Below are 26,213 nucleotides of genomic sequence, written 5' to 3' on the forward strand. Positions count from 1 at the left end.
CTTGGTACTTTGGACACAGTACAGAAACAATGTTGGAGTCAGCATATCACCTATCTGGTACATGCGTACAATTGTACAAAAAATGATGCCACTGGATACTCACCATATTGTCTCATGTTTGGAAGAGAAGCAAGGCTCCCCATTGACATCTGTTTTGGAATTTCACCAAATGGTGAAAGTGAATCCTCCTACCAGCAATACGTTGCCAGAATGAGGAAAGAGTTACAGAAAGCATACCAATTGGCATCTGATGCCGCTACCAAAAGTCATCTGCGAAACAAAGCCTACTATGACCATCGAGTGAGAGATTTACCTTTGGAGAAAGGTGACAGAGTCCTCATTCAGAATGTTGGACAAAAAGGCAAGCATAAGTTACAAGATCGCTGGAAATCGACACCGTATGTTGTTGCGGAGAAATTGTCTAACCTGCCAGTGTACAAGGTTAAACCAGAACATGGTCCAGGAATAGTCAAAACTTTGCATCGAGACCATCTATTGCCCATAGGTTACTTGGTCTGGATGTCTAACCCCCCAGATGTTGCAGGAACGACTCAGAGACCTGTCACCAGATCACAACATCCCCGGCCATGTCCAAGAACTAAGCTTACTGATCCAGTTGAAGAAAGTGACACTGTGTCAACAGATACAGAATTTGATACTGTCCAGAATCCTCAAGGTTTTGTTGTGGATGAGGTCAGGAAACAAAACGCATCACCAAAGCAAGAGTCACAAGAGACTGAGAACCGTGGAAGTTCTGAAGAGGAGGAAAGCTCTGGAGAAGACAGTGAAGGCTCTGGAGAGGAGGAAATTCAACCAGTTATAGAATCAGAGAGTGAAGGATCTTTCATAGATGATACATCTGCTGTGATGGATTCTGATGCCCAAGAGACAAATTATGATTCGGTAGAAGATCAGGTTTTAGAAGGGAGAGCAAGCTCACCCTTTTCAACCCAAGTCAGAAGTGAAAGATCAGTTAAAAGTACAAGAAATGGGAGTGAAAAGTCCTCCGCTGTCCGAAGATCTAAGAGAGAACCAAAACCAGCCATTAGATTGACCTATGACAAACCTGGTTACCCATCTAGTGAGCCAGTGACCATAATGCATCATGGTATGGTCATTCAACTCAAGCTAAACCCACCAGATCAAACTGGCCCTGAACTGAGACAGAATCCTAGAACGTCCAAAAGGATGTCAGGGAACAAACGAAAGAGCACATGTCGAAGTGAGGAAAAGTGTGATGAGGACATCTACACATTCAGAAGGGGGAGGGTGTAGCCCTGTCTAAAGTCACTGACTACAGTATATAAAATCAGTAACATATGTAAATAGTTGTAGGATACACCAAAAGTTCATGATATTAAAACTGGTTAGAAGGTGCATTAGATACATTTGAATAAATGACATATGTACTGTTTAAAAGTTAAGCTACACGTTTCTAAAATGTGCCATGGTCCTTTAAAATCCCGAACTTAGGAGAATATGAGTTTGTTTGAGCAAAAAGTCTGTGCAATCTAACCTGTTAACAATTTAATGTCAGTCAGTTTGTTTTAAGTATTGCTATTGGATTTTACTGAAGTAACAGCCAATCCCAAGATGTTTCCTGGAAAAAGGGGGCAGAACAAGTGACGTGAGCCAGAGTGTAGTTTGCCAGAAGTCCTGAGGGTGAGAGGAAAAGAGTCAATCGGTGTAACAGAGCGTGCTTCAGGTTTTATCTGCACGGTCGACTATTCGTGGGCCTGATAATAACTTGTTTGTAACTTAAAGGAGACGTGGAGAGAGAGGTTTGGAGCGGTTGTCCCAGTCTTCCCAGTGGATGGACTCTGCTGTTTGTCCTGGTGCTGTTTCGTGTTCCTCCTTCCTGGTGGTTCCTGAGGTCGCGACAGCTCCGGTGGTTCCTGGAACTCGATGCTTTGCTCTTACTGCCATTGCCTTGGTGACTGTTAGCTTCCCTATAAATTCATTCGGGATTCGTGAGTATTAAGTAAATCCACTGAACTGCACGTGCGTTTTTTTTTTGCTCTGCTTGGGTCAGGGTGAAGTGGCCAAAAAAGTTTTAGGCTCCATCGCACCCTAGCTTCAGCTCAGGCCTGCAACTTTTGAGTAAGGAGAGTGTGTGTGTGTGTGGGTACCCTGAGGATAGGAGGTTATTGAGTTTTTTTTTCTTTCATGTCTTATGGTGCTAAACCAGGTTAAAGAGTAATTTTCGTTTCCTTTGTTTTAAAGAAAGACAGGTCATTGTATATTGTAGTAGGTTAAGACCCGGAAGTAAATGTCCTTTCATATAAAGGGTAAAAGTTGTTTTGTTTTGTTGTGGGTTACTAACGAGAAAAAAAAACTTGGAACACAGAAACCTCCATTCAACTTACACAGTTTTTGGTTATAACATGTTTATTTTTGTTTATGCTAATTTTACTTTAACCAAATTATTGTTTTGTCCCTTCAAAGGATGTAAATAAATTGCCTGTACAAGGGTTTTGTATTCAAAGTACTGTGGTACAGTGTCCTTATTAATGTTGTAGAAAAATTTGGAGTTCAAGATTTAGTGAAAGTTAAAGGGAGGTATCTTACAGGGTAATAAAACGTAAAACGGTTTAATTAACGAACTCAGGCCCGATCCCATAACTACAGCTACGTGGGACAAGGGTTACATATATATATATAGTTTATTATTGTTGATATTTCTTACATTTATTTATTGTTTTCCTTTCGATTCTTTTTTGTGAAGTATTTTTAGCAGAGTTAGAAATCATTCACTTAGTGAAACAAGCACCAACTTTGGTATGGGTACACCTCTGTTGTTACACACACACACACACACACACACACACACACACACACACACACACACACACACACACACACACACACACACACACACACACACATATATATCAAAGAAACTTTGTTGCTACTCAAAAGTTCATAATGACCATCATTTGTAAAGATGATTGCCATTTCCGTTGTAGAAAATGTTCACACACTGAGCAATTTGAATGACTGAAATGGAAAATGATATAATTTGCAAGCTCACTGAAATTAGATAATTCTGTCACATTTTATAATACAGGTTGTATTTTGTATGAGAAATGATGACCATCTTGAAAATAAATTGTCCATATTCAGTTTTAGAGTGGCTAAAGACGTTTTTCAAAATAGCAGTATCCGGGGCAAATTTGAGGCTTCTCTCACCATTTCAATGACTCTGAGAAAAATTTGCGCTTATCTGCTGTGTTTTTTGTAACAAAGGTTTTGAAAGGTGCTACATAAATAAGGTTTTATTTACTGGATCATCTCACAGCTTGTTCCTGGGACACAGCTGCATGATTTACCCCTGGCTCCTCCTTGTTTCATCCTGTTTAGTGACTTTGACATGTATTAGCCCCTGTGTAATCTGAGGAGTTTATGAGCCTTGACATCTGCGGCATGTGTCTCTTCCTTTGGGCAGCTTATTATTCTAGCAGTGTATGGGACGGCTGGTAGGGCACACATATTGATGACTTTGATGTTATTTCTAACACTGAGCTGGGTTCTTGGAACTTGCTTTTACTCTCTGGAGGTATGTGGCTGTAGCTGTCCTCCTGGCTTCCTCATCATGACTCCTGTTGCCCTGTGAGATACCGAGGTACTTGTAATTCTCCTGTACGTATGCCTGCAGTCCAGCCTTTAGGTAAGTTCACTCCCTCAGACTAAACTACCTTCCACGCCGCCATTCGGCAGCACTTGTTCAATCCAGATCACATTCTGCTGTCACTGCTGACTATTCTGGTGAGGTGGATCAGTGAACTGATGTTTCGTTCACTCTTACAGTGTCATGTTGGGTTAGGGCATCACTTTGGTATATATCACACCAGATGGTCACGTGTGATGACTCTAGAGTTCGCGTCTGGTGCATTCGTCCACACTTGAGGTTTCTGTAGTGAAAATACATGTGCTTGTGCACTGCTGTTACAGTCATACACAAAGTATTATTTCATTTAACAGGTTAGTTCTATTAAGATCTCTTTTACAAGGGAGACCTGGTCAGTTATAATGTTTCCAATTCACTTAACCTGCATGTCTTTAAATGTGCGAGGAAGCCCATCGAAACACCACAGGTGGGACTCGAACCCATGACCTTCTTGCTGTGAGGCAACAGTGCTATCCACTAATCCACCGTGCTGCCCAAACTCCAAAATGTCCAGATGAGTGTCAAGCTATGTAGATATGTGGTCATCTGATCAAATTTAAATGAGTAGCAGAGATACCCGACTTCACCTGAGTGCAGAATACTTAAAAAAAACAAAAACAAATTGTCAGTGTTTTTCTTTAAAAAACAAACAAAATTTGATAACACCAGTGTAATCAGCACAAGAATGCTGTGGTTTTAATCTATAAATAAATGCAGACTCTTTAAAAAATCCTGCATTATTGATATAAAATGATCAAACGTGTGCTGTTTCGCAAGTGTTAATATATTTATTGTATATTTTACTGATTTTAATTTTCCATTTTATAAGAAAAGCTTTATTGTTCCCACAGCAGGGAAAATCACTTGTTACAGCAGCATGTGTCATACAGTAGTAAAGAAAAATATTTACATTAAAGAAAGGTGACTAAAGTATATTGCAGTGTTTGCTGGTGGATGCATAAATGCTGATGTGAAAATATTACATGAAAAATGTTGTATAATAAGTTTATATAATTATGGTAAAAGTATTGCACAGGATAAATTTCACAGCTGTGCATGTATAGTTAAACACAAAAGGTGACAGTAGATGTAGTTGAAAATCAGCAGGTGATTGTGGTACTACAAATATTTTAATGTATTATGCAGTTATTGTTTCGTGTTTGGTAGTGCATAGATTTAGAATAATTGCATTATCCCACACACGCCGATACAACAGGTGGTAGTATACACCTTTAAAGCTGGTTTGCAATCCTCCAATAAACACAAAAAAATATTTATTAACTGACAAGGGTTAAGTGTACTTTCAGACTATGGCTGATGATGTGCCCAAGATGAGTGCCAAAAAGCAATGATTCATGATGAATTTGGACATGACATTGACAACCATACTGAACTATCGCAGTCCGCAAGATGTTAGAGAGACCAAAACAATCTTGGTGGCAAAGATGAAGTCTTGCAGATACACAACAGAAAGCTATCAGCCTGTACTCGAGGGAGGGACAAAAATTAAACTCACAAATACCTTTGCAGAGTTTGCCAGTGATTGGACAAGTTTCAGCAGAGCAGTTGGCAGAATAAAGCCTTGTGGCAGCAAACATCCCAACAACATAAATTACAGGTAAGAAGGAAATAATGCACTGAACCTAGTATGTCCTCCATATCTGTCTATGATTTTTTTTGGATAACCTGGACACTGTGGCATTTTATGACAATGTTTGGATATGTTACAGTGCTGTGAGCACATGTATTTTCAGTACAGAAGCCCCTGAGGGAAATAAGATTCTTATCCTGGCAGTGTTTCTACCTTGCCCATCGCACTATGAAAAACCTATACTTTCACGACAGTAATGTAATGATTTGTTATGGATTGAGTGATTGCCTTGACATTTGAGTAAAGTCTCCAGACAGGCGAAAGTTGTCGAGATAGAATCTAGCAGCATACAGCAAATATTAATTTTCTTTAACCTGGATATGTCTAAGTTAACTTGATTAGAGGTGAATTGTGGCCTTGCACTCCCTCGCTCTGTCTTCATTGCAAATGCAGAGCTGTGTGTGTGCACGTGCAAGTGTGTGTGTGTCTGCCAGTGATGGATGTATTGCAGATGGTCTTGTCTCCATCTAATTATGCTGTGGACACTGGAGGAAGTCCTGAAGAGAGGTCACTAAGGAGACACACACGGTGGAGGGGGTACGTCTCAGACTAAAGGTGCTTCTGGTGAATTTACTTTTTCTAAACCTTATAAACTCTAAGCAGCCTGTACTTTGGCTGGAGGCATTCATCTTACAAATAGGTCGTAAATTGGCCTTAAATTTCACTCTATATGTCTAATGTGTCACCAAATGATTGAATTACTTTGTAAATCAGTTTACTTCAACCAAATTATCAGAGGATGGCCCTGTCATCCTGGGAATGGTCCGATTGGAGTCTCTTGTGCCCAAAGCTCTATAAACACCATATTATATATATATATATATATATATATATATATATATATATATATATAAATAACTTACTACCGGCAATGCGAACCAAGCTCCTGCTGCGGTCGTACAGGGACCGGATAGCCCTTAGCAAAGGACCCCGGACCCCAGACCCCTTCGCACCGATCCGACCAGGTGAAGGGGACCTTGGTGGAGGTCATGGCAGTCAGGGGGCTAACTACCTGACTGTAGCCTTTAATGAACCTCCTGTAGAAATTTGCAAAGCCGAGGAACTGCTGCAATTTCCTGCGGCTTGTTGGTTGGGGCCAATCTCTCACCGCCGCAACCTTGGCCGGATCAGGGGCGACGGAGTTGGAGGAGATGATGAACCCCAAGAAGGACAAAGAAGTGCGGTGGAACTTGCACTTCTCGCCCTTCACAAACAGCCAGTTCTCCAACAACCGCCGTAGGACCTGACGTACATGCTGGACATGGGTCTCAGGGTCCGGGGAAAAGATGAGTATATCATCCAGATATATGAAGACGAACCGATGCAGGAAGTCCCGCAAGACGTCATTTACCAAAGCTTGGAACGTCGCGGGGGCGTTAGTGAGGCCGAACGGCATGACCAGGTACTCAAAGTGACCTAACGGGGTGTTAAATGCCGTCTTCCATTCGTCTCCCTTCCGGATCCGAACCAGGTGGTACGCGTTTCTAAGATCCAATTTAGTGAAAATTTGGGCTCCATGCAGGGGCGTGAACACTGAATCCAACAGAGGTAACGGGTATCGGTTGCAAACCGTGATCTCGTTCAGCCGTCTGTAATCAATGCATGGACAGAGTCCGCCGTCCTTTTTGCCCACAAAAAAGAAACCAGCACCCATCGGGGAGGTGGAGTTCCGGATCAGCCCGGCAGCTAAAGAGTCCCAGATGTAGGTCTCCATTGATTCGCGTTCCGGAGAGGTTGTACAACCTACTGGACGGGTACTCAGCGCCCGGGACCAAATCGATGGCACAATCGTACGGTCGGTGCGGGGGAAGAGTGAGCGCCAGATCTTTGCTGAAAACGTCAGCAAGATCGTGGTACTCCTTTGGCACCGCCGATAGATTGGGGGGACTTTAACCTCCTCATTAGCCGTCGTGCCGGGAGGAACCGAGGATCCTAAACACTCCCGGTGGCAGGTTTCGCTCCACTGTGTCACAACCCCGGACGGCCAATCTATCCGGGGATTGTGCGTCACCATCCATGGAAATCCCAAAATCACTCGGGAGGTAGAAGGTGTTACATGGAACACTATCTCCTCCCTGTGATTTCCAGACACAACCAAAGTCACTGGCTGTGTCTGATGTGTGATTAATGGAAGCAGGGTGCCATCTAGTGCTCGCACCTGCAATGGTGCCGGCAGAGCCACCAGGGGGAGCCCTATTTCCTTTGCCCATCTGCTATCCAGCAGATTCCCTTCCGACCCCGTGTCTACCAGTGCTGGGGCGTGAAGGGTTAGATCCCCACAAAGGATCGTCACTGGGATTCGTGCAGATTTGCGAGATTTCCCCACGTGCGTGTTATGACCCACCCTTAGCCCAGTTTCTAAGGACGGGTGTTGTAGTTTGACCGTTTTGGGGCAGTCCTTCTGCATATGCTCACAAGAGCCGCAGACAAAACACTCCCCGCGGGCCAGCCTCCTTTGTCTGATGTTTGTTTTTACTTTGGCCCTGCTCGTGTCCATAGGCTCCTCAGCAGGGGGAGCTGTAGCCACACGGAGCTCTCTGGCAGTGAAGCGTGGGGACGACGTCACCCTTTCAGAACCGGAAGGGGGAGGGACGGCTCGTGCCCGGTCACGCCCCCCGGCCTGTTCCCGACGATGCTCATTCAAACGGTTGTCTAAGCGTATAACCAAATCGACAAGCCCGTCAAAATCCCGCGGTTCCTCCTTAGCCAGCAGGTGCTCCTTCAGGACCGGAGACAGTCCATTTATGAAGGCAGCGCGGAGCGCAACATTATTCCAGCCGGACCATACATTATTCCAGCTCGACTGCATACTCGGCTGGGCTGCGACGCCCCTGTCTCATTGACAGCAGCACGCTCGAAGCGGTCTCGCCTCTGCTGGGATGGTCAAAAACTTGTTTGAACTCCCATATAAACTCAGCATAAGACGTTAGGAGCCGTGAATTCTGCTCCCAAAGCGCCGTAGCCCAGGCGTGTGCCTCTCCTCGAAGCAGACTAATAACATAAGCCACCCGGCTGGTGTCTGACTCATACATGACAGGACGCTGTGAAAAGACGAGTGAACACTGCATGAGGAAGTCTGCGCACGTCTCAACACAGCCTCCGTACGGTTCCGGAGGGCTTATGTATGCTTCAGGGGACGGTGGGGGGGGGGGGGGTCGTTGAATGACCACTGGAACGTCTGTTACAGGCCCAGGACCAGCAAGAGGAGTGGCTGCAGCAGCGCCCTGATCGCGCGCTTCCACCCTGGCGGTGAGAGCCTCCACCCTCCGGTTAAGGAGAACATTCTGCTCGGCCACTAAATCCAGCCGAGCCGTGAAGGCGGTTAAGATTTGCTGCAGCTCACTCAACATGCCTCCCGCTGACGCCTGCGCTCCTGGCTCTTCCATTGGCCGTTCAAGCTCGGGTTGACGCCCCTCGGAATCCATGACGATTGGCCGAGAAATCCTGTTGGGAAGGTGTCGTAGCACGGACCCACAACAGGGGGTGCAAATGAACGGACAATGAATAAGCCAAAAAGTAACAATTTAATGTTGTGATAATACACAACTAAATACACAAGATTTGCAAAGTCAATTAACACCAGGTGACGTGTGGGCAGGCTCGAAGATAGAAGACCCCCGACGAGAGAGAAGCCGCGTCCCACATGGCTTCCACCACCAACAGTCTGAAGAACACCGGAGCTGCCAAGTCCCGAGTCCCCAGGTGGCCTCTGTCTTCGGCTGTCGACCCTGGTACTGCTGGCAGAAAGCAGAGACAAGATGAATGAGTGTGAGTCCGCACACTCAGTAATCCACAGTCTGCACACAGTTAGGAGGGAGCACCTCCACCTCCAGTCACACACTCGTGCAGCTCCTGATTAACCACTTATCTGGTTTGGGGTGTGAGGCGAAGCCGTTGCTGTCACACCAAACGCCAATCCCACAGATAAGGAAAACACCAGGAAAACGGCTGCAACAGAAGTTCAGATTATTACACAACGTATGAGTCAGCAGAGAAATTACCTCTTCAGTAGTCGGTTTCTCTGCGAGGAGGTGGAGTTGCAGTCCGGCCTTTATGGTGATGATGATGATGAACGAGTGACAGCTGGTGCAGAGGATGAATGACAGCTGTCACTTCTTCTGGGTCTGGCGCCCTCTCGTGCTTGGAGCCCGCACTCCAAGCAGGGCGCCCTCTGGTGGTGGTGGGCCAGCAGTACCTCCTCTTCAGCGGCCCACATAACAGTTTGTGCAGAATGGTGTTTTTATGGGAGGAGGGGGAGGGAGTGGAGGTGGTAACAACACCCAGGGTGTCATACAAGCCAAAGTTGCCCTTGTACTGGAGTACTTGGTGAGTTACCAAAGTTCCAGTTTTAAAACAGGACACTTAAAAGTTTTTAACGTCCCAGTTAGCAAGACACCATAAAAGTACTCATGATTGTCTTTCCACACACATGTGCTAACAATTAGTAATCGCTGATGTATTTTATTCCTCTCACTGTGAGTGTTTGCAGGTGCATTTCCGGAACGCGCATTTTAACCAGGTTAAAATGACCAGGTTGGTGTGTGTGTGTGTGTGCTGTGCAGCTGATAAGATGATCGTTTTTCCCTGCCAGCAGATGTATTTTTTTAGATTTTATTGATAACAACACTCATAATTAATCTTGCACAAAACTGATTCTCCAGCAGAGATTGTTCTTGACAGGCTGCCCTTATGACTTGTGGCCGCAGGCACACAGAAACCTTCTTGGAGCTGCAGCTTTTACTGTGACTGCATCAAAATGAACAGTTTTCACTTAAAACGACTCATCACACTATAGAATTAATCTGTGCCTCCATTCTTAACGTTAACAGCTACATTCCAGTGAAGTGCACACTGGACGCTTCTTGTTGCGATGTCACCTGTCGGGAAACACGCGAGTACTCACAAGTACTTTGTTTTTGGACGTCTCCTTAGCTGTTTGTTTCGAATGCTGTATACTTTGAAACCGGTCACGGAAATGCACAATTGAATCCTGGTGGATCATCAGATGGTCACTAACAGCCTAAATCTAAATTGTTATGAATTCAGTGCGACATGTCCTTTAACCATTAACATCATTTTCACAAACTGGAGTATTTTGCTGTATCTGGTGTTTTAGAGATTAAATGCAGTTGACTCTCAATAACACAGAACCATGGCTTTACGACTTGGCTTTAAGTTTTAAATTCACATGAAGATAGTTTCAGTTCAGTGACAGTGTTTGTAAACTAGCACTATTGATGGAGAGAGCAAGGACCTGATTTGATGAATTTATGTTTCTGAGTGGGTGGAAAGCAGAGAGCAAGGACCTGATTTGATGAATTTATGTTTCTGAGTGGGTGGAAAGCAGAGAGCAAGGACCTGATTTGATGAATTTATGTTTCTGAGTGGGTGGAAAGCATGAAGCTGCTGATATGGTGTGAATTTTATTTTAAACACATTGGATTGTTTTTAATCTCTCTGATCATAAATTTGTCAGTCACAATGCACTGTCACCCTCTGCTGGCTTGTTTCAGCTGTGTGTATCATATCTGGAAATAAAATCATTATATAATAACAGTATCACAGGGAGTTTAAAATGAGCACCTATTTCCATATAATCATGAGTTAATGCAGTGTTCCTCTCTCTTTGGGTGTGTCTGCGTGTTTTAGTGATGTGACATTTTTACAAAGCATGATCAATAGTACTGTTGGTCCCACAGTCAATGCATACAATAACAAAGCACACACAGTAAAAGTGTTTTCCAAGCCAGTGAACATTTTTCCACATGAAGCCATTCTCAAACACATGAAGCGTTGTAGTAGACATTTCTAGACTCTACGTCTTGAGTTAAGTAGCCTGCATCATAATAACATCTTCCATCCTTGAAGTACAATGTTATGAAAGTGACTTTTGATGGGAATTCTGTGTTCATCGACAGTAAACCATCTGTTCATCATGTTCAAGCTCTTCTAAGACGACTCATGCAGTAGCGTATTCCCACAAATCCAAAGCTCAATGATTCTCAACTGCACCAGCAAAGCGATGAGCCTGAATCTGTGCTACATTTAGTGCCTCGCCTTAGTCCAGCATGCTGTAGTGCTGCAGCCTGAAATCAAAATAGGCATACAGTAAAACACACCTAATCCGTCATCCTATAAACTGGCTATTCATAATCACCTGACAGAAGCAAAAGTCCCATTGCTTTTGTTTGGTTTTCCATGTAAAAAATACCATATACAGTAGTGTTCAGAATAATTGTAGTGGTATGTGACTAAAAATATTAATCCAGGTTTTGAGTATATTTCTTATTGTTACATGGGAAACAAGGTAGCAGTAGATTCAGTAGATTCTCACAAATCCAACAAGACCAAGCATTCATGATATGCACACTCTTAAGGCTATGAAATTGGGCTATTAGTAAAAAAAAAAAAAAGAAAATTAGAAAAGGGGGTGTTCACAATAATAGTAGTGTGGCATTCAGTCAGTGAGTTCATCAATTTTGTGGAACAAACAGGCGTGAATCAGGTGTCCCCTATTTAAGGATGAAGCCAGCACCTGTTGAACATGCTTTTCTCTTTGAAAGCCCGAGGAAAATGGGATGTTCAAGACATTGTTCAGAAGAACAGCGTAGTTTGATTAAAAAGTTGCTCACTGCTCCCTGCTGCTCTGCCTCTGTGGTGTCTCCACTCTGGCAGAAGTCCACTTAGGATGCAGTAGAGCAGAACCAGAACTCCAGCAAACGATACTGGCAGCTAGTTTATGAAATAAATGTTGTTTGAAAGCGGACAGACAAGGTGGAACAATGGGTTTTAATCTCACCGGAGAGGACAGGAGCTGCGTTCATATTTCTATCTGAAGTGACTTGAATCTGATCTTTTTTTGTGTACCTGCAAGAGTATATGTGTTGTCCAATTTTTACAAAAATTATCCAGAAACTTTCTTTTTATTGTGATGTACAATGACAAAATAAATAATAATAATAATAATAATAATAATAACATTTAAAATGAGGCTTATCTTCATAATTAACTGTTTTTTATGGAGAAAAAGAATCACATTTGATTTCATAGGCATGGGAATGCTAGTAACATTTCAGTTTAGATTTTTTTTTAACCACAGATGAAGACCAAAAAATTAGGGAGAAAAAAAAGGCAAACAGTACATTATTCATATATATATATATATATATATATATATATATATATATATATATATATATATATATATGTATATATATATGTGGAAAAACCACCGACAGCTGTCTGAACGCCATCTCAAAGCCGTCCTGTGAGACCAAAACGGAGGTGGTTTTGTCTCGCTCCAGTAGCGAATCCATCGTGATGCGCAAAGCCTCCGCTTGGCTTTCCATGACAAAATCTCTTGTTAAAAGTGAAATCTGCCGGAAAATGGTTGATGTCCAGCTCTTGTGATAAGCAGAGAAATGACACACGATGGTCACGGATCCAGACAGCCATCCGTTTAGAAATGAAATGGTCGTTCAGCCTGTCGATGGCGGCTTCGGAGCACGGCGCGCACCACAGCCACTGGGGGCTGTCCTTAAAGTGACAGTAACACTCCTTATTCTCTACCAATCCCGTAACATTTTTACCGAAAGCCAGATAAATTTTTCTAATGGTTTCCAGCTGCCAGTCTCTAATAGTTTCTGAAAAAATTCTGATGGAAAAAAGCCCAAATCATTCTGCCATTTCCTGGCAATGAAACAGCGACGAGGGGGCTGGACCACTCCTCACTCAAAGCCTGCTCACAGGCGAATGACGCAACCGACAGGCGTGAAAAAACTCACGCATGCGCACGAAGGTTCAAGCTTGCCTGACGCAATCACACGTGATTCAAATCCATATGGTTTTAAAAAAAAAAAATAAGGTCGGATACTTTTCTAATAGACCTCGTATATATAGATAGATAGATATAGAGATAGATATATATGTAAATCTAATAAAAAAAATGGGGGGGGGTGCTCAGAGAGGGTCGCGCCCAGGGAGTAATTCAGTGTAGAACCACCACTGCTTGGATCAAATATGTCTGGCAGAAAAGTACGCAAATATGACCAACTTTACAACACGGAGTCAAAAACCTCATTGCATGTCCTTGGAGTTACGGAGCTGGTGAAGCCTAAATCAGGCTTTGAGATTTTAAGGCACCACTTCGCAGCGGACTTAGAAAAAAGACTAACTCGACTAAATGTAATCCTTTTTAATGCAGATAATGTCTGGTGTTTATCAGACAAAGTTTTGATCTGGTCATTAAATGAGACAGGTCTTGATTCAAGGTCAGTGTTGGGAAGGTGTCGTAACACGGACCCGCAACAGGGGGTGCAAATGAACGGACAATGGATAAGACAAAGAGTAACAATTTAATGTTGTGAAATGCACAACTGGATACAGACAAAAATATAATGCCAATTAAACACAAGGTGACGTGCGGGCAGGCTCGAAGATAGGAGACCTCTGACGATCGAAGAGCCGGGACCCACACAGCTTCCACCACCAACGGCCTGAAGAACACCGGAGCCGCCAAGTCCTGAGTCCCCAGGTGGTCACCATCTTCTGTTGCAGACCCTGGTACTGCTGGCAGAAGATGAAAACAGTTAATGGTGAGTGTGTATCCACACACCCAGTAATCCTTCAATACAGATCTTCAAGGAGGGAAAACCTCCACCTCCAGATACAATTTCACCCGTGCAGCTCCTGTTAGTCTCTTCCCTGGATGGAGTAAGAGGCCAAGACCGTCGCACTCCCACTATCCGCCAATCCAGCTTCAGACTGAGTCCACAGGAAAATGGCTGCACACAGGACAATGTTTAGATACAACCAAATCACAGCATAGAAGGTTACCTTAGACGGTAGCTGATTTCTCGGCGAGGAGGTGGAGTAATAATCCGGCTTTTGTAGGGACGGTGGTGATTGGTGACAGCTGGTGTAAATGAGTGACAGCTGTCATTCTCTGTTGTCTCGGCGCCCTCTCATGCTTGAAGCCCGCACTCCAAGCAGGGCACTGACTGGTGGTGGTGGGCCAGCAGTACCTCCTCTTCAGCGGCCCACACAACAGGACCCCCCCCTCAACGGGCGCCTCCTGGCGCCCGATCAGGCTTGTCCGGGTGTCGGCGGTAGAAATCGGCCAGGAGGGCCGGGTCCAGGATGAAGCTCCTCTTCACCCAGGAGCGTTCTTCAGGTCCGTACCCCTCCCAGTCCACCAGATATTGAAAACCCCGGCCCTTCCGACGGACGTCCAGGAGCCGACGAACAGTCTATGCCGGCTCCCCATCGATGATACGGGCAGGAGGTGGTACGGGTCCAGGGGTGCAGAGTGGTGAGGCGTGGTATGGTTTCAATCTGGAGACGTGAAATACTGGGTGAATCCGCAGTGAAGCTGGGAGTTTCAGCTTCACTGCAGCCGGGCTGAGGATCTTGACTATAGAAAAAGGTCAGATGAACCGGTCTTTGAGTTTCTGTGATTCAACCTGCAGTGGGATGTCCTTGGTTGACAACCACACCTCCTGCCCAGGCTGGTATGTAGGGGCTGGGGAACGCCGGCGATCTGCATGGGCCTTAGCCCTCGTCCGGGCCTGCAACAGGGCAGAACGGGCGGTCCGCCACACCCGGCGGCACCTCCGCAGGTGGGCCTGGACCAAGGGGACCCCGACCTCTCCCTCCACAAGTGGGAACAATGGGGGCTGATACCCCAAACACGCCTCAAAAGGGGAGAGGCCGGTAGCAGATGAGACTTGGCTATTGTGGGCGTACTCGAGCCAGGTCAGATGGTCACTCCAAGCCGCCGGATGCGCGGAGGTTACGCAGCGGAGGGCCTGCTCCAACTCCTGGTTCGCCCGCTCTGCCTGGCCGTTCGTCTGTGGGTGATACCCGGACGAGAGACTCACGGTGGCCCCCAGTTCCTTACAAAAACTCCTCCAGACCTGTGAGGAGAACTGGGGACCACGATCTGAAATGATGTCCGATGGTATCCCATGCAGACGCACGACATGGTGGACCAGGAGGTCTGCTGTCTCCTGGGCCGTCGGGAGCTTCGGGAGGGCCACGAAGTGGGCCGCCTTGGAGAACTGGTCCACTATCGTGAGGATGACGGTGTTGCCCTGGGACGGCGGGAGGCCCGTGACGAAGTCCAGGCCGATGTGAGACCAGGGGCGATGAGGCACAGGCAGGGGCTGGAGGAGGCCCCTGATCTTATGGTGATCCGCCTTGCCCCTAGCACAGGTGGTACAGGCCTGGACATAGTCCCGGACGTCGGCTTCCAGTGACGCCCACCAGAAGCGCTGCTGGACCACTGCCACGGTCCTACGCACTCCGGGATGACAGGAGAGCTTGGATCCGTGGCAGAAGTCCAAGACGGCAGCCCTGGCTTCTGGTGGGACGTAGAGACTGTTCTTAGGACCGTTCCCCGGGTCCGGGTTCCTTGCCAGGGCCTCTCGGACGGTCTTCTCCACGTCCCATGTGAGGGTGGCCACGACAGTGGACTCGGGAACGATGGTCTCGATGGGGTCTGACAACTCGGCCTTGGCTTCCTCTTCGTGCACCCGGGACAGTGCGTCGGATCGTTGGTTCCTAGTCCCAGGACAGTAGGTGATCCGGAAGTCAAAGCGTCCGAAGAACAGGGACCAGCGGGCTTGCCTGGGGTTCAGCCGCTTGGCGGTCCGGATGTATTCCAGGTTCCGATGGTCCGTGAAAACCGTGAAAGGCACCGTAGCTCCCTCCAACAGGTGTCTCCACTCTTCAAGAGCCTCCTTCAATGCGAGGAGTTCCCGATTGCCCACGTCATAGTTGCGTTCAGCGGGGGTCAACCTGCGGGAAAAGTAGGCACATGGATGGAGAACCTTGTTGGACTCCCCGCTCTGGGACAGAACGGCTCCTATCCCTGAGTCAGAGGCGTCCACCTCCACTATGAACTGGCGAGTAGGATCAGGCTGCACCAGAACTGGTGCAGATGAAAACCGGCGTTTCAACTCCCTAAACGCGGCTTCGCACCGATCCGACCAGGTGAAGGGGACTTTTGTGGAGGTCAGGGCAGTCAGGAGGCTAACAACCTGACTGTAACCTTTAATGAACCTCCGGTATAAATTTGCAAAGCCGAGGAACTGTTGCAGCTTCCTACGGCTTGTTGGTTGGGGCCAATCTCTCACCGCCGCAACCTTGGCCGGATCCGGGGCGACGGAGTTGGAGGAGATGATAAACCCCAGGAAGGACAAAGACGTGCGGTGGAACTCACACTTCTCGCCCTTCACAAACAACCGGTTTTCTAGTAACCGCTGCAGGACCTGACGTACATGCTGGACATGAGTCTCAGGGTCCGGAGAAAAGATGAGTATATCATCCAGATATACGAAGACAAACCGGTGCGGGAAGTCCCGCAAGACGTCATTAACCAATGCTTGGAACGTCGCGGGGGCATTAGTGAGGCCGAACGGCATGACCAGGTACTCAAAATGACCTAATGGGGTGTTAAATGCCGTCTTCCATTCGTCTCCCTTCCGGATCCGAACCAGGTGGTACGCATTCCTAAGATCTAGTTTGGTGAACATTTTGGCTCCTTGCAGGGGCGTGAACACCGAATCCAACAGGGGCAACGGGTATCGATTGCGAACCATGATCTCATTCAGCCCTCTGTAGTCAATGCATGGACGGAGTCCGCCGTCTTTTTTTTCTTGAGTTCCCTTCCGAGTGCTCCGGCTTCCTCCCACTTTCAAAGACATGCAGCTTTAGTGAATTGGTGACTCTAAATTGACTATAGGTGTGTGAGAGAGTGTGTGTCGGCTCTGTAATGGACTGGTACTCCACCTCTCTGCTGGGACAGGCTGCAGCAAGCAGGCTTACAAAATGAATGGGTTTAATAATGCAGGTTAATGTATTTCAATCAGATCCAATTTTACCTAATCGGAAAATGTAACGTGCAGTAATGTCATTTACTATACAATTAACAACTAGATTAATTTAGTGTGTCTTGTTTTAATGTAGCCTAAAAGTATGAACCATTGGGGAAAGTTTATTTGGATAGGCAAATGAGTATCCATAATGCCTGATACAAAAAAATAAATAAATAAATAAAAATACCTAGCTCAGAAGACTATGGCTGTGCACAGTTGTCTTGGGAATTATCTGCATGCAAACCTGCATAGAACCTTTATGCATTTGCATATTTCCATCATTATTCTGGCCCAGGCCACAGTGAGGGAAATGTGATATACATATTGCTTTTTATACGTACTCTTATAGTGGAATAAATGCAGAATAAATTCTAGCAGCAATCTTCCTGCTGTGGGAACAGTGGCACATGGAGGGCGGATGGAGAAAAAAAAGTAACTTCATTTTTGATAAATTTTTTTTAAATGAGTTTCTTAATGTCAAGATAAAAAGAGATCCAATCAAGATTTCTACTGCTTTATCTATATTAAACAAACATATTCCTTCTGTGGGTAAAAATGTTGATGAGTGGCTGAGTGACTGAGTCCCAGCCAGCTTGTGCAGATGATAAAAGAAAAAAACAATAAATACTGTCATCATATAACTCAGGTCAGGTCTGGCAGCATGCGCTGGTGCAGTGTGTTGCTGTTTGTTGCCACATCCATCACACTGTGCAAATGCCATGTGCCCTGGATGGCACCCACCCAGGCCCAAAACCGGTGCATCCTCACCTCTGAGAAACAACCATCTATCTACCACAGCCAGGTGGAACATGGCGTCTGCTTGGCCTTCTCCAGCTGCTGTGGTTTGAAACATTGGGGCACCTGTGCGCTGCGTGTTGCCCAGACAAACATGTCATTAAGAAGCGGAGTTAAGCTAATATCTGCAGTGAAAAACATGACACCTATTTTGTGAGTAAATTCAAGAGGAAATATTCAACAGAACAGGAAAGGTAAGGTGGAAATAAAGAATAAATAGTCTGTCTGGTTGGTGATGGTGCCAAAACTGTTTGTCAGTACTGCAAATTAGTGATGGCCAACTGGAAACCAAACCAAAATGTTCAAATCCTTTAAAACACTGTGTTTCAAGGATTGTTCCAGGATGTACATGAAAAGGAAGTCACATGCTGTGCTGCCACCATGAGAACACTGGCACATACTGGATGCATCAGGATTGTGCGTATAAGATTTGGAATTTTATATTCAAAGACTGCAGTCTGTCAGGACAGGTGGTGGCTTGACACAGGACACAGTTGGAGATCAGTGCAGAATCACAGGCATGGTTGGTTTAGATGAATAAAAGGATTTATCTGTAAACAGGCATTGGGTTCGGTACACAGGAAGTCAGTCATACAGGCAGAGGTAGCAGACATGGTGCAGGCTGAGACGTGGTCCATAAATCAGGCAGGGTTCTTTCACGTCGAGGAATAAAGCAGTCAAAACCAAGGCAGAGCCAAAAAACAGGCTGAGTTCAGGATAATGGCGAGGCGGAGGTCAGAGTACACAGGTAAGGTCGAAAAATACTAGAGAGCAAACAGGACGTGAACGAGTGGTGAGAGAGTGAACAGAGTCAACAATCAGGCAGTGAGCTGTGGAACTGTGAGGGTTGAAATAAGGAGCAAACTAATCAGAGTGATGTGAAGCAGGGGTGTGGAAGGTTCTGGAAAGAGGTGTGGTTTTGTGAATCATACATGAGGGAAGAAAGGTAAGAGAGAGCAGGAGGGCAAAGCAAAGTGGTGCAAAGCAAGATAAGTAAGTGACAGAAAACCTAACTGAATAACGTAACGTGTTCTTGACAAACAACAATACATGAGCAAAACAAAATGGGGCAGAACTAAGAAATGCTGTGACTAGTCTAAAGAGGAATACAATCAAGGAACCTAATATTAAACCAAACTAGGATGAAACAGATACTGGCTGAGACAAAAGAGAAAATAATAACTGATGAATAACTAATGAAGGCAAAACCCGGTGAATACAGAATAATGCAATAAATACAACAAGATAACAGAAAATGCAATGAATAACAAATGGAACATAATCTGATGAGCAACACCAAAGATAAATAATAACAAAAACCTGTCAGTAAACATTATACAACAAATGTGATAAACAGAACTAAACTAAGACTAAAGTGACTTAAAAGAATCAGAGTGAACAAATACAAACTACACAATAAATGATAAGCAAAGAATGAACCAGTGACGAAAGTGAAATACAAGGAAAAGCAACTAATAACTGAATGACTGCAAAATAAATGATGAGGTGCTGAATGAAACCAGTGACTAAATAAGCAAAACAATAAACAGAATCAAACTAAGACTAGCATGATAAATTATGAACAAATGAAAAGTAAAACTAGAAAATCAGATGAAATTATGCAAAGTCTAGGACCTAAACCATGAGCCGGGGGAGAGCATGACACAGGGCAGGGTCTGTTACATCTCCTAGCACATGCATTGCTTAAAAACATTGAGTTTTCTTTCAACAAGCCAGGCTCTGGATAGATTAATATTTCAAATGCACTGGATATATTTTAGAATTAATTTATTAAATTGCCGACAAAGAAATGTATGTGACTAGGGAGACGTTGAAAAAGTAAGTCTTGATTTTGCTGCACCGTTCACAGCTTTACAGTAAAAAGAAGACACATGAAATCTGAACTCTGGTATTCTATTTACACTATAGCATGCCTGAACCATGATTCCACCTCTGCTGGTGATGAGGAATGCACCGATACCACTTTTTTCCAGACTGAGTACAAGTACGAGTACATACAGTAGTGTTCAGAATAACAGTAGTGCTATGTGACTAAACAGATTAATCCAGGTTTTGAGTATATTTCTTATTGTTACATAGGAAACAAGGTACCAGCAGATTTAGTAGATTCTCACAAATCCAACAAGACCAAGCATTCATGATATGCACACTCTTAAGGCTATGAAATTGGGCTATTAGTAAAAAAAGTAGAAAAGGGGGTGTTCACAATAATAGTAGCATCTGCTGTTGACGCTACAAACAAAACTATTATGTTCAAACTGCTTTTTTAGCAATCCTGTGAATCACTAAACTAGTTTTTAGTTGTATAACCACAGTTTTTCATGATTTCTTCACATCTGCGAGGCATGGAGTCAACCAACTTGTGGCACCTTTCAGCTGTTAGTCCACTCCAAGATTCTTTAACAACATTCCACAATTCATTCACATTTCTTGGTTTTGCTTCAGAAACAGCTTTTTTGATGTCACCCCACAAGTTCTCAATTAGATTTAGGTCCGGGGATTGGACAGGCCACTCCAAAACATTAATTTTGTTGGTTTGGAACCAAGATTTTGCTCGTTTACTCGTGTGCTTGGGGTCATTGTCTTGTTGAAACACCCATTTCAAGGGCATGTCCTCTTCAGCATAAGGCAACATGACCTCTTCAAGTATTTTGACATATCCAATCTGATCCATGATACCTGGTATGCGATATATAGGCCCAACACCATAGTAGGAGAAACATGTCCATATCATGATGCTTGCACCACCATGCTTCACTGTCTTCACTGTTAACTGTGGCTTGAATTCAGAGTTTGGGGTATTTTTTTTAATTCCCTTTGCTAACTCCAGCCTTGGCGCGCCTCTGTGCCGTTTGCCATTGGCGTTGTTGGGGTGGTGCAGTTCGGTTATGCTGGGCGTTTCCCAGGTAACCTCTGCACCCGGGTGGGGGGGTTTAGGTTTTTTTTTTGTTACTTCCCTGTTCCACCTCCGGCTTCAGCGTGCCTTTGAGCCGTACGCCATCGGCGTAGCTGAGGTTTGGGGCAGTGGAATATACCCGCAGCTGGTGGCTGGTTTAAAAGTCGGAGGGGTGGCGCCGTCTTGCGCCGTATGCCATTACCGCTGTTCCACTCCTCCCGGTTGAGTTTTGGGGTATAGTCGTGGTTGGTGACACTGGACGTACTTCCAGTTTCCACTGCGCTGAGGGGTTGGGGTTGTTGTTTTGTTTGTATGTTTTTTTTTGTTGTTTTTCCCCCAGTTTCCGCCCTCAGGGTGTGACTGTGGTGTCCTCTGGGGGGGAAAGGACTGTGGGTCCATCTAGCCATAGACGGCCGGGGCTGGGTCTGTTAGTCATGAGGGGGGGCGTCTCCTGGGGTTTGATGGAACGGTCCTCTGGGAGGCGCTGGGAGTCCCCGTGGGTGACTTTGGATCCCAGAGGGACCTCGGCTGTGGTTATTACTCCTGGAGCTGGCGGGATGTCCTCTGGGGGGTGTTGGTCCCTACATGTCGTCCGGGGGGGTGTTAGCGTTTTTTTTTGTTTGCAAGCTTAAGTTTGGGTTGTGTTTTTTCTTTTCTCCTCTTCCCGGGGTTTGATGGAACGGTCCTCTGGGGGGGGGGGGGGGGGGGGGGGGGTTGGTATGGTTGTTTGTGTTTGTCTTTTTTTTTGTTTATGACTAAGCAGACTTTAACACATAGTCGGAAGAAGGCTGAGTGCACAGGTTTAAGAACTCCTGGCCAAACTTATGCAAAGTGAACAACTAAAGCAAGAGTCGACAGGAATGAACGCAAAGATGGAGACTCTAACAGGTTTGCTAAACGAAACAAAGGGCAAGACCATTCAAGTCAACAAAGGATGTCAGCTGCGGAGCAGTCTGCTGCAGACAGGCTCAGGATGGGAAAGGATGGGCTCCAGGATGAGAGTGATGGTCTTGGCACGGAGTTTCCCTGTTGACAGAGAAGAGGCGGCTGGGAGCGTGCGTTATCCAGCTGAGGGAAGAGCTGGAGAGGCTCAACATTGAGATGATCAATGACTGCATGAAGAAATTAACATTGCAGGTGGAGCAGCTGATGATGGAGCTGTCATCAGAGCACAGTAATGCACAGCTCCTGGAGACGGGCCTTTTCCAGCTGGATCGTCAGCACAAGGAGCCGAAACTGAAGCTGCAGGAGGTGTTTTTTGTTCCCAGCCAACAGTCCAGTCATGGTCCCTGGAGGGGGGCTTTGTTTTTTCTGGCCCAGGTCCGTGTGGTCGCCGGGAGGCTTCCCGTGAGGGTGGGGTACTGTTGTGGGCTGGGGTGTTTGGCTGGCTTGGATTTTGTTTTCTGTTTCTCCCACCAGGTGGTATGCATTCAGGACTGAGTGGTTGAGCATCAGGACCTCACCCTGAACACCTGAGGCTTGTTATCATGTGCAGGTCATCAGGACTCACAGCTGTGGTGTATTTTGTCTTAATCAGAGATTGCTGCATTTAAACCTTGAATGCACAGTGTGTGATTGCCAGAGACTCGACCTTGTGAGCAGACGTGTGAGATCGACGTCAGGAGAACAATCTCACCATCACGGATGCAGAGACCGCTCCAGGTTTGACGCCACAGTCTGTGAAGGAGGATTGGGTGAGGTCTCACGCTCTTCAGCACACTTCCTGAGGTAATTTGGTTTTGGTGACTTTTATGAAGTAATGACAGTGGATTTGGTGTCCCTCACACCTTGTGTTATTGAGCTGTCACGTTATGCTAATTGTCTAATCAGCTTCTGCTGCAGTGGAGATTTGAACTGAGTTGTTCCGTGCCTGCAGGGTGAGAAGCTGATGTATAGATTTAAGCCAGGAAGTGTTTGCTGATTGCGTGCACCTTTGAGTTGTGTCTCTCTGTGTGGAGTTGGACTCACCTCATGTTTTCTTTCTTCACAGACTCGGTTTGTCGCGGCCACCTGGGGGGTGTCGGCGGGGTTTCTGGGTCCGAACTGCTGTGGCTCCGGACCGTTTGCGCTGTTGAGAGCGCGCCGTGTTTCCACCTCACCAGACCGTGGACTTTTTAGTTGTTTAGTGTCACTCACTGTTATGTTTATTAAATTCTGTTATCTTTTGAACCGTGCTATAGTTATTTTACGCTGGCTCCTTTCAAACGCTGGGTCAGTGCTCCGACCGCGTCTGAAACATAACAAATTTTAACATTATTTTATTTTTTCTTTGTGGATCATGGGATAATTTCATCACATTCAGACAGAATAGCCTGAAGCCTGTGGTAAATGAGCTGTTAACGAGGAGCAGTGACTCAACTTCTGACCCAAACTGCAGCTTGTGGAGGTGAGCGGAGGGTCCGAATGCAGCGCCATGGACATTACGCAAATGGATTTTCACCTGTTGCTGACCGTGCCGGTCTCCCATCGGCCTAAACACCCACACCAAGGGCTGAAACTTACCAACCTGATGGACACTCTCCACTGCTGAAACACCTGATCTGAGTTCTGGCGGAGGAACTGTGGCACAAAGTGCCGAAGTCAGTGAGGAACTTTTTTCAGCCACACAAGGAATTAAAGTATTTTCAGATGTTGTTTTCCAAACTTAGGAGGCTTTATGCGGATTATTTTTCTTCAAGATCGTATGATGATGAATTCCACTGAAACAAACAGGTAAAACTTTTTATTTACTGTGTGTGTGAATTTACTCCGCATGATGGACAGCGGCTTTCAGCCAATAAATGGACAGCATTGATGGACGTATTTGACTTATGAGTAAATTACATGAAAGCCTGCAAAAATCCGTAAATTAGCAGCAGTGTTCAAAACGTATGAAAAAAGTACCGGTTATTGTCTGGAAATTTCAGAGCATGAGTGTGAGAATCCCACATTGAGAGGATGACTTCACACTGCTGTAAAGCGGTATCGGATCACGGCGTATTGGAGACATTTTATGATTACAAGTACGAGTAAATGAATACAGAATCGGGCCGATACCCGCCACTGGTATCGGAATCGGTGCATCCCTACTGGTGAAGGTCTTCTTATGTCAATACTGAGATAATAATCATGACATCCAGAACACTTAGGTATGCTGTTTTTCAAAAATCCTGATATCTAGTTACAGCAGCTTGTCTGTGGCGGGATATCTGTGATTTATCACTTAAAACAAAACAAAACAAAACAAAAAACTCCAAAGAAGGAAGAAATTAAAATATCATTACCAACTGTGAATCTCCTCAGGGTGCACCATTATAGATGATGCATTGCATTGATGATGGAAAGTTAAATTATCCTGTACTGTGTGATATAGCCTGCATACATCCCTTACAAAGAGCATTCAAAGTTGTGAATCCTATATATAAAGCACATTGTCTGCCTGTCTGTCTCTCTCTATGTTTTTCTTTCTCTTCCTGTCTGTGTGTGTGCGTGTGTCTCTGTCTCCGCAGCCCATATATGGGTAAGGAGGTGGGCTGTGGGTGGCACCATATGACCTGGGCAGGACACATGAAACTCAAAACACCAACAAGGCCAGCTAACATGCAATTCTAATTAATAATAATAATAAAATTATTATTATTAATATTTGGGGAGGGGGGGGGGGTTAGTGGTGGTTCTTAAAACAATTTAGCTTTACTGTGGCCATTTAAAATTATGACTCACTTATTGCATTATCCAGGGTTTTTACTACTTTGAGAGGTCCAGGTACGACTTGAAAAATCACGATTCCATATATTTTCATGACAGTGATGACAAGATGAAACAGCAAACAAACAAATAAATAAATAAACAAGAGTAAGGGGGAGACGTTAGATTGGGGCTCAATTACTTTCAACATGCATTTAAAACAGTCGGGTCACACTAAAAAACAATCATGAGGGCGCCAGTACTGTGAAATTTACCTTATATCTTTGATCATCGGGCTCCAGAGATAAAATACAATTTGTACTTAGGGTCATTTCAAGCAAATATAAATGAACATCCTTATCGAACAGCAAAATGTGCTGAGTAAACAACAACTGAGTTGCAATCACAATCGGAATACTTTATTAATCCCAGGAGAAAACACATGTTCCATGTGCTCAGTGCAAAACAGCAAGTAGGAGAGGAAAGAGAATAGAATAGAAATAGAACTTTAAATACACAGTAGTACACAACAGTTTTAAATACACAACAGTGCAAATATACAACATAGACAGGATGTGGAAATGAAAAACGAGTCCAGCCTGTGGAATCAGGCTGTCTGACATTCAAAAGTGATGAGTTGTACAGTTTGATGACCAGAGGCAGGAATGATTTCCGGTGGCACTCAGTGGTGCATGTGGGTGGACTGAGTCTGTAACTGACAGTGCTCCTGAGTTCCACCAGCATGTCATGTAAGGAGTAGGAGCTGTTGTCTAATATCGTAGGTCACTTGGACAGCATCCTCCTGTCTGACACAGTAGACAAAGTATCCAGCTCCAACCCAACAACATCACTGGCCTTCCTGATCAGTTTATTGAGTCTGCTGGTGTCCACTACTCTCAGTCTGCTGGACCAGCACACAACAGCAACATGAGAGCACAGACTCGTAAAACATCCTCAGCATAGTCAAGCAGATGTTCAAGGAGTGGAGCATCCTTAGGACGGAGAGGCGGCTCTGGCCCTTCAGTGTTTTTAGCCCAGTCCAACGTATTTTCAGTATGCAGCCCCAGATATTTATGAGCCTCCTGCATGCACACACACCAACAAAGAAGCTCCTTTGTCCTCATAACATTTAGCTGCAGATGATTCTGCTTGCACCATGAAACAAAGTCATCCACCACAGCTCTGTGTTCGGCCTCATCACCCTTTGCTGATTCAATCAACTACAGCAGGGTCAGAAAACCTCTGAAGATGACAAGACTCTGACAGTTGAGGTCCGTGGTGTAAAGGGTGAAGAGGAAAGGAGAGAGCACAGTCCCTTGTGGTGCCCCGGTGTTGCTCACCACAACAACTGACACAGTGCCGTAAGAACATACTGTGTTCTGCTGCAATCCAGGACACCAGGCGGGGTTCCACCTGCGTCACTGTCAGCTTCTCACTCAGAAGCACAGGCCTGACGGTGTTAAAAGCACTGGAAAAGTAAAAAAAAAAAAAGCCAAGACCCTCACAGTGCTTGGAGGCTTATCCAGGTGAGAGTAAACCCATTTCAGCAGGTAAATAATGCATCCTCAACTCCTATCTGGGGCTGGTAGGCGAACTGGAGGGATGTGACCTGGCCATAGGCTGGAGCTGCTCCAGGATGAC

The 26,213-nt window shown here is 45.3% G+C and overlaps 1 long non-coding RNA gene across 1 annotated transcript; it reads right to left on the bottom strand.

Moving 5' to 3' along the window:
• Nucleotides 1–527: 527 nt before the first annotated feature.
• Nucleotides 528–25,526, bottom strand: LOC117520188. Its single transcript, XR_004563562.1, has 5 exons — nucleotides 25,514–25,526; nucleotides 23,617–23,624; nucleotides 19,173–19,182; nucleotides 13,793–13,796; nucleotides 528–1,147 (listed from the first exon to the last, which is right to left on the bottom strand). It is a non-coding gene; the product is annotated as an uncharacterized LOC117520188 (long non-coding RNA).
• Nucleotides 25,527–26,213: the final 687 nt, after the last annotated feature.

This window comes from Thalassophryne amazonica, chromosome 11 (assembly GCF_902500255.1).
Source record: "Thalassophryne amazonica chromosome 11, fThaAma1.1, whole genome shotgun sequence".
In the NCBI taxonomy this organism is placed as follows: Eukaryota; Metazoa; Chordata; class Actinopteri; order Batrachoidiformes; family Batrachoididae; genus Thalassophryne; species Thalassophryne amazonica.